Genomic DNA, 14654 nt, shown 5'->3' on the forward strand with positions numbered 1-14654 from the left:
ATGATCTCATGATTCATGAGTTCAAGCCCCACGTCAGACTCTGTGCTGATGGTGCAGAGCCTGCTTGGGATTCTCTCTCTCTCCCTCCCTTTCTGCCCCTCCCTTGCTTGCTCTCTCACTGTCTCAAAATAAATAAACTTTTTAAAAAACATTAAAAAATTATATTGATAAAGTTCTTTTCTCCAATATTAGGTTTTATATTGTTATAATTGTATAAGCTCACCAATGTTCAGAATTGAGTCTGGACACCTGAGCCAGGCACACAAAGAAGTGCACGGAGCCCCCGGCCTCCCTTGCCTCCTGCCACCCCACCCCTGCTGCACTCCCCAGCTCCTCACAGCTCTCTACACCTCCAAAGAGCCTTGGTGACCCTGGGATGAGGGCTTTGCACATCTATCTCTCACTGCTACCTGGAAACACTGCTCTTTTAAATTTTTTAATGTTTATTTATTTTTGAGAGACAGAGAGAGAGAGAGAGAGAGAGAGAGAGCATGAGCAGGGGAGGGGAAGAGGGAGAGGGAGATACAGAATCCAAAGCAGGCTCCAGGCTCTGAGCTGTCAGCAGCACAGAGGCCAAGGCAGGGCTCGAACTCACAAACTGTGAGATTATGACCTGAGCCGAAGTCGGATATCCAACCTACTGAGCCACCCAGGAGCCCCAACACTGCTTTTTTTTTCTAGATTTTTTTTTCAATATATGAAATTTATTGTCAAATTGGTTTCCATACAACACCCAGTGCTCATCCCAAAAGGTGCCCTCCTCAATACCCATCACCCACCCCCCCCTCCCTCGCACCCCCCATCAATCCTCAGTTTGTTCTCAGTTTTTAAGAGTCTCTTATGCTTTGGCTCTCTCCCACTCTAACCTCTTTTTTTTTCCTTCCCCTCCCCCATGGGTTTCTGTTAAGTTTCTCAGGATCCACATAAGAGTGAAAACATATGGTATCTGTCTTTCTCTGTATGGCTTATTTCACTTAGCGTAACACTCTCCAGTTCCGTCCACGTTGCTACAAAGGGCCATAATTTCATTCTTTCTCATTGCCACGTAGTACTCCATTGTGTATATAAATCACAATTTCTTTATCCATTCATCAATTGATGGACATTTAGGCTCTTTCCATAATTTGGCTATTGTTGACAGCCAACACTGCTTTTTAAAATAACATTCCATTCCAATGCCTAGTGCTGACTGGACAATATGGAAGGAGTACCTGCATTGGAAAATTGTAACTTTGTAACCGTCACAGTGAAGACTGGCTTAGGCAAGAATCATTAATGGGTATACAGTCTTAAGGTATCTCCCCAGGGATGATCTTAAGTAGAGGTAGGAAGAAAGAGTAGTAACTGTACAAGGCAGAATCGGGCACCACCTAATGGGAAAGACACAACCCAGGTGTGTCAGTGCTCTGACTAGGATTGTACATTTGAGTGTACATCTTGAGTGGGAACCCCCAAGCAAGAAATGTTCACCTGCCAAAAAGAAGGCCCTTGTTCTGCAAGATGTTACTGTCATAAAGGACAAAAACAAAAACAAAACCGAGAACTATTCCAGATTAAAGGAAAGGAGGAACATGACCACTAAAGTCCTCGACTAGATTCTGTACTAGAGTGGGGGAAACGTATAAAACACATTACCAGGTTAATTGTCAAATTGGGATAGGGATGGCAGGTTATGTAAAAGTATCTCATCAGTGTTAAATTGACTATACCTGATAACTTCTGTAGTCATGGCCGAGAATGTCCTAATTCCTGGGAAATGCGTGCTGACATATCTGAAGGTCTATGGTGTATGCAACTTACCCACAAATGATTCAGGGGGGAATGTGTGTACGTGTGTGTGTATACAAGCAGAGAGAGAGAGAAAGGGAGAGAAGGGAGAGAAAGCCTGCTCACTGGGGCAAATAAGAGCACCTGGGGCAAAATTCGTCTGTTGGTGCATCTTGAGTGTACTCATGTTCTGTGTACTACTTTTGCAATGTTCTATAAGCTTAAAGTGATTTCCAAATAAAAAGCCTAAAATTAAAAAAAAAAAACAAAACTATTTCTTAGGGTGCCTGGGTGGTTGTCGGTTAAGCGTCCGACTTCAGCTCAGGTCATGATCTCACAGTTTGGGTTCAAGCCCTGTGTCAAGCTCTGGCTGATAGCTTGGAACCTGGAGCCTGCTTCTGTGTCTCCCTCTCTTTCTGCCCCTCCCCTGCTCATGCTCTGTTTCTCTCTTTCTCTCAAAAATAAATAAACATTAAAAATTAAAAAAACCTATTTCTTTCCAAATTAAAAAACAATTTTATTCAATGACATGTTTTTCGAAGCAAAAGTACACCACACCATCAGGAACCAAAGTGCAATCACGTTTGTGAAAAACCACCTGGTGGAAGGTGAGCGGAAGGCAGTTTTGGGGGGATGTGGAAACAGTGGTGGTGAATCCTAGCTAACAGGTATTGAGCTCCCATTCTGTGCCAGGTGCTCTAACCACTTTGCGTGTCTGTTTTCTAATTTATCCATTCATGCCTTTCTGTTTCTTCTTGCTATTTTTTTCTAACTTGGGTTGAAGGCTTTGTTTTCTTACCTTTTTAATTTTTTCTTTTGATAAGATAATCATTTAATAGTGAATTTGCTGTCATCAGAATTCTGGTTTTCATATATAGTATTGTTTTGTTTCTAATGTAAAACAAAAATGACTGGGGCTTAAGAAAAGGCCTGAGTCTATTATATGCACCACTGACAAAGTTTCCTAGACTGTTCATTAATGGGGAAAGGTCACGTTTTAGAATGTTTGAAAGTAGAAAGTGTGTTTCACTGTGGCTAGGCTCATCAAGGCCTGAAAGCTAGCACTCTGCACAGATTGGAATGAGTCCACAAAACTGCTACATGATTGGCTAAAAGAGGTTCCATTTTTCGGAGGTCAGGAAAAATTCTTGAGTTAAATCCAGAAAGTTTTTGGCCTAATGAGGGTCATTCAAAGTTCATGGTTCTTAATAGATTTAGCTGCAAGGAGACAGCGTCTAATTATCTTCCAAGTAAGTGTTGCTCTGAATAAAATATTTTCCTTTTACTGTCCCTCCTTCTGGTCCTTTCCCTTCCTAAAATGATGGGATGGCCATGAAAATAGATCACAGCCAAATGATCAGGTTTTCAGTTCTACACCTCCACGCTGTTTTCAGTGTCATTCTCACAGAGTTTCTTTGCTTTTATCAGACTTGCTTCAATTTCCTTTTGATACAAAATCATCTGTGGCTTGTACTGATGGGTTGGTAGCCAAAGTATTTAATACCTTCTCAACAACACACTTGGCAGAAGCAACAATTGGGAACAAGTATGACAATAGCCTAAGTAACACGTGTAGAGAATCCTCTAACCAACTTCCTATTTGGCCAAACTGAGTCACGTGGGATAACCAACTGGCTTGTTCTTGCACTTTATTATTCAGAAGGATGTATCCAAACACAACCAAAAATGACGGCCCCCACACAAATGCCAACTTGTTTGGTACATAAGTATCTCAAAGCAATTCCTTGTCTTTGCAGCAAGTGATTTAAGGCTTTCTCTTGAGTTTGTATAGTAGACATAGGTTACATGGGCCATGGCCATCATCACAAGGGACAGGTTCCGCATGTGTCCTACTAAGTTCAAGTGCTCAAGACCAAGGGAGAAAGCAGGACACAAAGCAATAGAAACCAGTAATCTCCTGGGAAGACTGCACTTCCTCCTGGGAAGTCTGAACTTCAACAGGCACATTGATGAGGGAAGATTAAGTCATTTGAGATCTGGGCAAGGAATGTAGACATATTAAACTAACAATATAAAACCATTCCTCCTGGGCAGACTCCTTCCTCTTTCCAAAAGTGACTTTATGTGGTGATCATACCTTGGCATAAATACATCAAGCCTGGAGGGGATACAACGAGAGTAAATTTGATACATTCTGTAACTGTATTTATCAGATGTCAGGAATATAACAAAATATGCATAAGGTTATGATTTAAAGGTGTAATTAATTCAACCAGAACAAGGACATTAACTAGTTGAATGTAGTATTATTAGTTATGTCCTATAATCTAACGTCAGCACAATTAAACATTACAAAATTTTACAAAAAAGCTAAACTATCATAGAGCTGAGGATAACAGTAACATCAATCACATACCTTTGAAATGTTCAATCCATTAAACTAACTTATTTTGCCTGAAAACTGGTTCCTCTGAATATCATTAACCTGTGAGATCTTTTTTGTGAGTTGAAGAGAAACATAATTAACTTTGTGGCTGAACTTTATCACAATGGCTGCTGAAATTTTTTTAGGGTGCCCTAATAAAATGTACCTTACAAGTATTCCAGGGAAAGAATGACAAACCTAACAATTAAAATTCCTTGTACAGCCACGGCCTTACTAATTCTTTGAGGTATAACTGGTATACAGAAAACTGCTCATGATTAATGTATACAATTTAGTGAGTTTGGACATGTGTATACATTCATGTTGCTATCACCACAATCAAGGTAATAAAGATATCCATTATCTCTAAGTTTCCTTGTGCCCTTTTGTGTGTGTGTGTGTGTGAACACTTGACATTAGATCTATTCTCTTAACAAATTTTTAAGTGCACAATATCTTGCTGCTAAGTATAGTCCCTATGTTATTTGCCAGGTCTCTGGAACTTACTTATCTTGTAAAATTATAACTTTATACCCACTGAACAATTCCCCAAATCCCCTTCCCCAACTATCATCCTATTGTCTATTTCTGTACCTTTTTAACTATTTAACTGCCTCATATAGAAATCATGTAGTATTTCTCCTTCCGTGTCTGACTTATTTCACTCAGCAGAATGTCTTCCAAGTCCATCTGTGTTGTCACAAATGGTAGGGTTTCCTTCTGAAGATGAGCGGTCTTATTGATTCTAACAAATTAGTTGCCTATACAAAGGATTAGTCCTAGAATTAGAATGGTTGGAAAAATAAATATAAATTTTGTTGTTAAAAGTAGTTACCAGATGAGGGACGTCCGACTCTTGATTTCTGCTCACGTCATGGTCCAGGGTCATGAGATCAAGCCCCACATTGGGTGCCATACTGAGCATGAAGCATGCTTAAGATTCTCTCTCCCTTCCTTTGTCCCTCCCCTGTTCATATGCATGTGTACTCTAAAAAAAAAAAAAAAAAAAAAAGCTACCAGATGAACGTGCTCTGTTGGCCATGACAGAGTAGCTGGTACCAAACCATCATTTCCATGATAAATAATCCTAACAGTGGAGAAAGTATGAGGTAACTGTTTTTAGGCACTGGACCACAGGCAGCACAAGACTGTGATCCCTGAGGGAGAGGAAACTCCTACGGGAGTCTCACATTTCCCTGGTTAACTGGCAAGCTTGGGGATAATTTCTGACCATGATATAGCGGGGTGGGTGTAGAGCATTCTGGTCCCACTAAGGTGAGGAGGCAAAAAGGACTTCAGGTTTGGTAAAGCAGACAAAACATGTCGGGCAGATCTCAAGAGGAGGCAACTGTGCAGAAGGGGCAGCACCCATCCCTGCTGAGGGTGGGCCATGCCTGTGTGGTATGAACTACACAAGGATTAACTACACAAGCTACTGTGCAGCTGAGAGGACAGAAATATTGAAAGTTGAGACTAGCAACTGCAGTTTTGATTCCACCAGAGTGGGGAGGCCTCACTGACACAGTCATTCAAGCTGAGAAACGAGAGAGGCCATGCCACAGGGGTCAAACCACATCTTTTTTTTACAGTATTCACCTAATATCTTACCATCTATAACTGTAACAATCCCAAATTTCCAAATTTTAGGTTAGATGAAAACATCTTTTTTAACACATTATTCTTGAATAATAATTTAGCCGACATAGGATTAAAAGTTGAGAATTTCTCTTCTTTAGTATTCTGAAGATATTATTTAGGGTTTTGAACGTCACTGTTGCTGTTGAAATATCTGCTGTCAGTCTAATTGCTGTTTCTTTGTAACCAATCATTCCTTCATTTCTTTCTGTTGTTGCGATATAATTTTTGTCTTTAAGTACTGATGTGTGCAGGCATGGCTTTCCTCTTATTTCCTAGTTTTTATTTCTTTCATTAATTTCCTTTATGCTGCTAGGGATTAAAAATTAATTTTGGAAAAAAATTCATCCATTATTCCTTTATCTATTCTCTCTCCTCCACTACCTATATTGTCTCTTTCTTATTTTATCTTCCGTATCTCTTAACTGCTCCTTAAAAATTTTCCCTCTTTGTCTTTCTGTGCTACGTTTTGTGTAAGTTTGTGGCCTTTATCTTCCAGTTGACTTATTCTCTCTCAACTATCTAATGTAACATTTAATCCGCCACTGAGAAAAACCACATCTTATAGTAACATCTTCTCTAGACGTGATCTAACAGAAACTAGAATAAAGATGTAATATTTGCATGGGTGAAAGAACTTTAAATTTGAGTGCTGCCAAGTTAGAGAGGCTTGATAAATACCCTGAATGCTCAAAGACCTACCCTAATAAAGCATAAAAGAAGCCTACGCAAGTTCAAAATGACCAGCCAATAACTAAACTATCTATAAGAATAAAAAATACACTCAGAGGAGAGGAACAGAAGAGAATTTAGTCTTGCTAACAAAAATGCCCAGAATAAAGTTGGAAAATTACTGGACATGCAGAGGAACATAGTCAAGACAAAAAAAAAAAAAAAAGCAGTCAACAGAAACAGATCTTGAGATGGCCCAGAGGTTTTAGCAAAGACTTTACAACAGATAATATAAATATAATGAAGGAACACATGTGCATAATGAGTGAACAGATGGGGGCAACCTCATCTGAAAGATGGAAATTATGAAAAAAGAACCAAGTGGGGATTGTAGGACTAAAGAGCATAATAAATAAAAATTTTAAATTTACCAGAGGGGCTTAGAAGATTGAAGATGACAAAAGATGGTGTCAATTTTTTTTTTTTTTAACATTTATTTTTGAGAGAGAGAGGCAGACTACAAGTGAGGGAGGGGCAGGGAGAGAGAGGGAGAGACAGAATTGGAAGCAGGCTCCAGGCTCTGAGCTGTCAGCACAGAGCCCAACGTGGGGCCTGAGCTCACAAACTGTGAGATCATGACCCGAGCCGAAGTCGGACGCTCAACGGACTGAGCCACCCAGGTGCCCTGTCAATTTCTTTTGACAACTTCCCTCACTGAGGCCAGGACAATTTACCCAGTGACCAAGCTCCTAAGACCTTGACCTCACTTCCTGCTCTCTTCTCACCGGCCTTTCTCCAACTCCTCATCTCATCTACTCCCTCAGGGGAGCTCAGGCAGTCTCTCATCCCGGAAGTCTCCCTTGGTCTCTCACCGCCAAGGCCCCTGGGATCCCAGCCATCTCTGCCCTTGGCATACAGCAAGCATCCCTGGACAGTTACACATGGATGTGTCTGCATTGTTACTTTGAACCTTCATGGATGTTAACAGGTAATTTCTTGGTGAATGAGCCACGGGTGGGGCAGAGAGAAAGTGTCAAAAGAGGGCTCCAAGTAAGACTGAGCATTTCTCCAGAACCAGGGATGAACTAAATTCACTATGAACAGGCAGCGGGCCAAAAGAAGGGAATGGATTCATTTTCCAAAAACAAAACAAACAAACAAAAACCCCTTATTCTCAACCAGACCCCGGAACAAAGACCTAAAGAGCTAAGTCGACAGTGGGCTCTACCCCAAGCTATGGTCCAACAGTGAGGCTCCTGTTCTCCAGAAGACAAATGAGAGTTTGCCCAAAACTCTGGGGACTCCAGCAGAAGAAAAAGGTCTCCGGGCATCCGAAATGGGTTGTTCGGGTTGAGGGCTTATGCTCAGAATCCAGGTCTACCTCGCTCGGGACGGGAGACCTCGGGAAGACTGCTCTGCCTCTCTCAGCTTCCGCCCTCCATGGGCCTCAACCGAGTTAAAAGGGCACGTGAGCTGGACGAGACCACGCCTGCGGGGCGCTCACTGAACGCCCCCGACCGTGGTGTGCAACCCCGCCGCTGGAGAAGGGCGACTTCACCCAACCGCCGCCGACCTCAGCCAATCCCAGAAGGCAAACCGATCTTTCCCCCTTGATGCGTCATTTCCGCCCACCGAGAGGCGGGCCGGCACCGGTTGCGGAAGTCACAGTAGGGGTCACTGGGAAGTGTAGTCTTTGAGGCCAAGGCGTTAGAGTGGAGGTCACGGCAGGTCGAGAAGCTTCACCCGGGAAGCATGTTTTGTGGACGCGGATTTAAGAAAAAAGACCGGGGATCCAGGTGCCACAGTGGTCATTCTCCACAGTGACCGGGCACATTACCCAGAAACGGCTCCCTGGGAGGGCAGTGGAAGCCGAGGGATGTCAGCCCTCGTCTGGTTGCGCGGAGCATCTTGGGAAGTGTGGTCCCGGCGCCACACCGAGGATGCTGGGGAGTGTAGTCCCGGCGCCCTACAGAACTAGGTCCCCAGCTGGTGGCTGGAGTGACCCCTTGTTCTTTGGTGGTGCTGGCGAGTAAGGCTCCCGTGGGACCCTTGCCGCAACTGTGCCCTTCCCGGCGCGGAAAGGTAGGTCCTGAAAGGCTAGTCTTTGGGCTGAGGCTGGGGTCGGTGCAGATGGCGGGGAGAGGAGGTAGTGTGGGGACACGCTGTCGTGGCTCAGGCCGTGCTCTCCCGGATGTCTTATTTTGGGGGTGTGGGCGCGCATCTACGAGGAACGTGGGGGAAGCTCAGCGGCGAAGTCCAGTGGTGGTGGGTGCTGGGCTTGGGCCTTTCGTCCAGGGATTCTTGTGGGTGGGGACAGGTTCGGCCTTGGCCGAAATCGCGATATTGGGAGAGGGGGTCGCTCGTGTCACAACTCCCCGGGTTTGCGGGGAGTTTAGTAAGTAGGCTTTGGGGGTCTGATAATTTCCCAGGTGGTGATGTGGGAGCCGTCCCTGGGGCCACGTGTCTGGGGTTGGGTGGGTGGGTGCTGATCGTCTTTTTTCGGGTGTACCCCTCAGCTTTGCCGCGGCGGGACGATGGGCAGGCTGGCTTGGCCAGACGTGCCCGAGTTGCACTGGGTGTGGAGTGGCCATTTTGGCGCGATGCTAGGCTCTCAATTTGGCTGGTCGCCCTTGGGTTCCGGCCTTGGAGGAAGAGGTCGGGCCAGGGTCCACTGGGCAAGTTTTTCAAAGATCCCGAGGATCGTCGTTGTCCACAGGAATCCCAGATTCCCACGTCTCTGGTGTGAACGGGCTTTGGAATTTTAAGTTCCATTTTAACTTTTTATGGAGAAATTTCAAACAGTCAGAAGTAGATAGAACTCCTTAGACCCATTACTCAAATTCAGTGCTTATCACCCAAGAAGCATTCTTGATTCTTATCATGGATACACCGAGAATCCTTGCAACCCACAGAGATTCACCATCACTGCCCTCACTGGTTAAGAATGTGGCCTCTGCAGCCAGATTTCATCCAGGCTCAGTCATTTTATAGCTGTGCCACCTCCGGTAAGAGACTGACCTTGCTGTGCCTCAATTCTTTCATCTGTAAAATGAAGATAATATATTGTACTTCACTGGGTGAGGAGAAAGGTAAAACTCACAGTGCCTGGAACAGTCTCTGGTGTATACTCGTATATACTCAGGGCCCACTAAGTACTATTCTTACTAAGAACAAAGGTGAGAGAGGATCAGCTCCTGCTCAGTGTCAGCAGCGTGTCAGGGCAAGCTGTGTTCCCAGCAAGATGTGCACAGTCTTTTCTTCTGTGATAGGTCCATTCCTCCTTAAAGGAAGGAAGGTTGGAAGAGGCCCTACCCTACTGGAGCATGAGGGTTTCCTGTAACTCTGAACGTTTTTTTGTTCTTGCTCTGCCCCCTGCAGCCCCTGCCTGCCCAGAGAGGACTGCCTGGTGGGCAAAGAGAGGACTCCCAGGCTCCTGACAATCCAGCTTCAGGTGGGGACCCTTTACCTTTTGCTTGCCAAACCACAGTGGGTTTTCTTTGCTCAGCTTTGCATCTTGTGTCCTACAATGTCCCATCCCCAGGAAAGAAGGCCCATTGTCAAGGTGACAGTTTTCACAGGGACTCTTCTTCAGACCTTGTGCCCTCATTCATGACCCCTTTGATTTCTCCATGCCTCTCTGCTTCAGTATAAACCCTGTTGATTGAGCTCAGATGCCATCCCACTGTAGAACATTCCCAGATTTCCCCAGGCAGTACTTCCAGTGTCCTTGTCAGCAGCAGAACAGTCGACACTCTCAGGACTCTAGGGCTCCCAGGCTGCACTGTGACTGTCCAACTGTCCCACTGGATCATGATGTAGTTCTTGGAGGATTGGGCACCCAGTTAGACTAAGCGGGTGATGCAGTGTGAAGGCACAGAGTTGTCATTCTTGCTGGCTGGGAAGGAAGTTCACAGGGGAGATCTGATTGGAAAGGTGTGGGTTGGGTGTTATTGGAATGAGTCCTCAAGGACAAGTTAGTGAGTGTGGCCTTGATCTGAGGGCAGCAGGGAGCAGAGCAGTGACGTGATTTCCCCCTCCAGCTGTTGCTCTGTGTTTTTCCTCCCCGTCAGAGCTAAGCTTGAAAGAATTGCCTCTGCTTGCTGTCTCCATGTCTGTCCTTCCTTCATCTCTTAAATGTTCCTATGAGGCCTTTTTGGCCCTCCCCACTGAAACACATTGTCGTCAAGGTGCCCATGCTCTCCCTGTGGCTAAAGTCATAGTCCGTTCTCAGCAACATTTTACATAGTTGCATACGTCCTCTTCCTTAAAATACTCTTTCACATTGGTTGCTTCTGGTTTCCGGGTTTTCCTCCTATCTCATAGGTCACTCCTCCTCTCTCTTGCCAACTTCCCTTCTCCCAGATCCCTACTGTGGAAGGCCCTGGTTCGGTTCTTGGACTTTTCATCTTCTCCAGCCATACTGTCTCCCTTGTGACCCCGTCTCCTCTCCAGGCCTTAAATGCCATCTTTGAGGTTCAGCCTAGACCCATGCCTTCCTCTCCAAATTCTAGTCTCCTGCTGTCTACTTCGAATTTCCTCCTGGGTATCTCTTGGGCATCCCAAACTTAATGTGTCCGACAATAAACTCTGGTCACCTCCCAAACGTGCTCCGCCCCAGTGGAGTATAGATCACTCTTTCAGGGAGTTTAATAAGCTCTAATAAGGGGCAGGGACATGGCATCTCCTTCCTTCAGATTGCTCAGGCTCAAACCCTTGGAGTCACCCTTGACTCTTTCTTGCTCTTACACTCCATCCCCACTAAGCAAATCTGGACTCTAACTATCTCCAGTCTCCACTATTTCCACTGGGGCCCGGACCACCATTTCACCTCACTCACCTGGATGATCAGAGCCCTTGAATGATCCCTTTGCATCTTCCCTTGTCCCCCTAAACTATATTAGTATGGCAACCAGAGGAATCTTTTCAAAAAAATTTTTTTAACGTTTATTTATTTTTGAGACAGAGAGAGACAGAGCATGAACGGGGGAGGGGCAGAGAGAGAGAGAGACACAGAATTGGAAGCAGGCTCCAGGCTCTGAGCCATCAGCCCAGAGTCTGACGCGGGGCTTGAACCCATGGACTGTGAGATCGTGACCTGAGCTGAAGTCGGACGCTTAACCGACTGAGCCACCCAGGCGCCCCCAGAGGAATCTTTTCTTTTTTTTTTTTTTTTTTAACGTTTATTTATTTTTGAGACAGAGAGAGACAGAGCATGAACAGGGGAGGGGCAGAGAGAGAGGGAGACACAGAATCGGAAACAGGCTCCAGGCTCTGAGCTGTCAGCACAGAGCCTGACGCGGGGCTCAAACTCACGGACCGTGAGATCATGACCTGAGCCGAAGTCAGACACTTAACCGACCGAGCCACCCAGGAGCCCCAGAGGAATCTTTTCAAACGTCAGTCAGGGCACCTGGTGGGTGGCTCAGTTGTTTAAGCATCCGACTTTGACTCAGGTCATGATCTCACGGTTTGTGAGTTCAAGCCCCACATTGGGCTCTCCTGCCAGTGCAGAGCCTACTTCAGAACCTCTGTCACCCTCTCTCTCTGCCCCTCCCCCACACACAATCTCTCTCTGTTTCTCTCTCTCTCTCTCTCTCTCTCTCTCTCTCAGAAATAAACATTTAAATTAAAAAAATAAAATTGTTTTTAAAAAATGTCAATCAAATTGTGTCATGCATTTGCTCAAAAAAACCCTCCAATGGCTTCTTATCCCAAAGTCAAAACCAGTATCCTGCAAAGCTGAGTCTGATCTCCCCGCCCCGTGTTTACACTTGAACTTTATCTCCCCAACGCGGTCTCAAACACAGCATCCCAGCCACAGTGAACTCTGTACCTTAACTGTGCACTGTCTCTGACCTGCGATGCTCAGCACACCAAGCACAGTGAACTGTCGCTTTTCAGAGCTACTCGCTTGGTCACTCCTTCGTATCCCTCAGATTTCTACTCTGTTGTCTTGTCAGAGAGGCCATGTCGAACCGTAAGGTACAATTCCAGAACCCCACCCTGCTTCTGTTACTTTGCTCCTTCCCTGCCGTATTGGTCTTCACCTCACTCATCACTTCCTGGCATCCTGTGTGTTTCATTCATTAATTGAGTATGCCCATCTTCCTCCTCTGGACTTTGGTGTCAGTGAGGGCAGGTTTTTTTCCTTTGTTCACTTTTGTATCCCCAGTATCTGAATCGTGCCTATCGTACAGTGGGAGCTTAATAAATATTTTACCGAATGAATGAATGATCCAGCCATATGTATATGGAGCCAATTCTGGTAGGAATGGATGAGGCCGACTGGAATGTTGGGAGAGGGTCTGCAGACCCTATCAGGAGAGACTGTGACCATTGTCTTACCCCAGCTGGTGTGGGAGCGGGGAGGGGTTGAGAGAGTTCTTGGAGATGGAACCGGTTGGCCCAGGTAATGGGCTTGATGTGGCAAATGGGGAAGTAGTCCTGGTGCCTGAGTAGGCACATGGGCGAGAGGGAAGGTGGTACTGTCATTAAGTAGGTTGAAGAGGAAGACGCCATAGCATGTCTGGAAGGGTTCTGATTATTGATTGCTGCAGAACAAACCCCCCCAAAACTTAGCGGCTTAGAAGAATCAGCATGCTATAATGTCTCACAAGTCTTTGTATCCACTGGGATCAGCTTAGTGGTTCTTCTGCTCTGTGTGAGTTATAGATCAGGCTGTGGCCACAGTCTCTCAGGGACTTGTGTGGGTTGGAACCTCAAAGATGGTTCCCTCACATATTTGGCCCTTTATGGGTTGACCAGAAGGCTGGGGTCAGCTGGGACAATTGGGCCACACTCTCTCCATGTAGTGTCAGGGCGTCTGCATGGTCTCTCTGGCAGAGGAGTTGAACTTCTTGCATGGTATCTTGGGCCTCCCTAGAACATAAGCTCTCCAGCCTTCCTAAGACCTAAATCAGTAACTGGCACAGTGTCACTTGTGCCACATTTATTGGTTAAAACAGGAACAAGGCCAACATGCAAGAGCTCCTGATGTTTGAAGCTGGAATAATTTGAGCAAGAAAATAGTGATGATATTCTCTTGTAACTCATAGGATAAGATATGAATCCATACTGATATAAATAATTGAATAAATTTAAAAATGAGGGAGAAGGGACAGCTCTTGCTTACAGAGCAGTTAACGAATTTAGAATCAAAAAGGGAACTAGAACATCGTCATTTGGTAAATACCACAGTAATACGTCTTGCGGACACGTCCCGCAGATGCATGCTGACGTTAGTGAGTGGAAGTTTGAACAGAAACAGGATATTTGTATGATCTTAAAGTATCTCTCCCAAAATACTTATTAATTATAAAAACCCAGCACATCGCCCTAACCAAGTGATCAAGATCAAGGTTAATATCATCAGTAATGAGACATATGAGTATCATCAACCCCTTGATGCAGTGCACTGAAAAGGACATGACATCACTTCTGAAGTAATCTAGCCAAAAATGTACTAACCTCCTTCTGTTCATGAAAAAACATCTGACAAATCCAAAATTGAGAGATATTCTTCAAAAGTGTCAAGTTCATGAAAGACAAGAAAGGACAGGAACTGTCACAAATTGGAGAAAATTAAACATACATGGCAACTAAATACAATGTGGGAACTTCATTTGAATCCTGGACCAGAAAAAGGACATTAGTGAAAAACTGACAAAATTTGGTTAAGGACTGTGGTCTAGTTAACAGTATTATGTCAATGCTAATTTCCTGGTTTTGATCATTGTACTATGGTTTTCTAAGATGTTAACACTAGAGGAAGCTGGATGAAGGTTATATGAGAACTGATATTTTTGTACCTTCTCTGTAAGTCTAAAATCAGTTCAAGGGGCGCCTGGGTGGCGCAGTCGGTTGGGCGTCCGACTTCAGCCAGGTCACGATCTCGCGGTCCGGGAGTTCGAGCCCCGCGTCGGGCTCTGGGCTGATGGCTCGGAGCCTGGAGCCTGTTTCGGATTCTGTGTCTCCCTCTCTCTCTGCCCCTCCCCCGTTCATGCTCTGTCTCTCTCTGTCCCAAAAATAAATAAACGTAGAAAAAAAATAAAAAAAAAAAAAAATAAATAAAATAAAATAAAATCAGTTCAAAATAAAAAGTTTTAAAAATCCTTCAATCTTATATTCTTGAGTTTTTTTTTTTTTAAGTAATTAATGGGTGCTGAGTTTTGTTAATAATTTTTCAGCATGCATA

The 14654-nt window shown here is 44.7% G+C and overlaps 1 protein-coding gene across 4 annotated transcripts in view; it reads left to right on the plus strand.

The window, feature by feature from the left end:
• Positions 1–14654, plus strand: part of ZNF133 (zinc finger protein 133) — a 40317-nt gene that overhangs the window by 7657 nt on the left and 18006 nt on the right. For 3 of the 4 annotated variants that reach the window (XM_047854110.1, XM_047854113.1, XM_047854114.1), the window contains exons 1-2: positions 8134–8542; positions 9839–9911. The exons of the other annotated variant lie outside the window; for it this stretch is intronic. The gene's annotated coding sequence lies outside the window, so the exon portion shown is untranslated. Of the gene's footprint in view, positions 1–8133; positions 8543–9838; positions 9912–14654 lie in introns of those variants that run through there. 4 annotated transcript variants of the gene reach the window in all.

Source organism: Prionailurus viverrinus, chromosome A3 (assembly GCF_022837055.1).
Source record: "Prionailurus viverrinus isolate Anna chromosome A3, UM_Priviv_1.0, whole genome shotgun sequence".
NCBI lineage: Eukaryota > Metazoa > Chordata > Mammalia > Carnivora > Felidae > Prionailurus > Prionailurus viverrinus.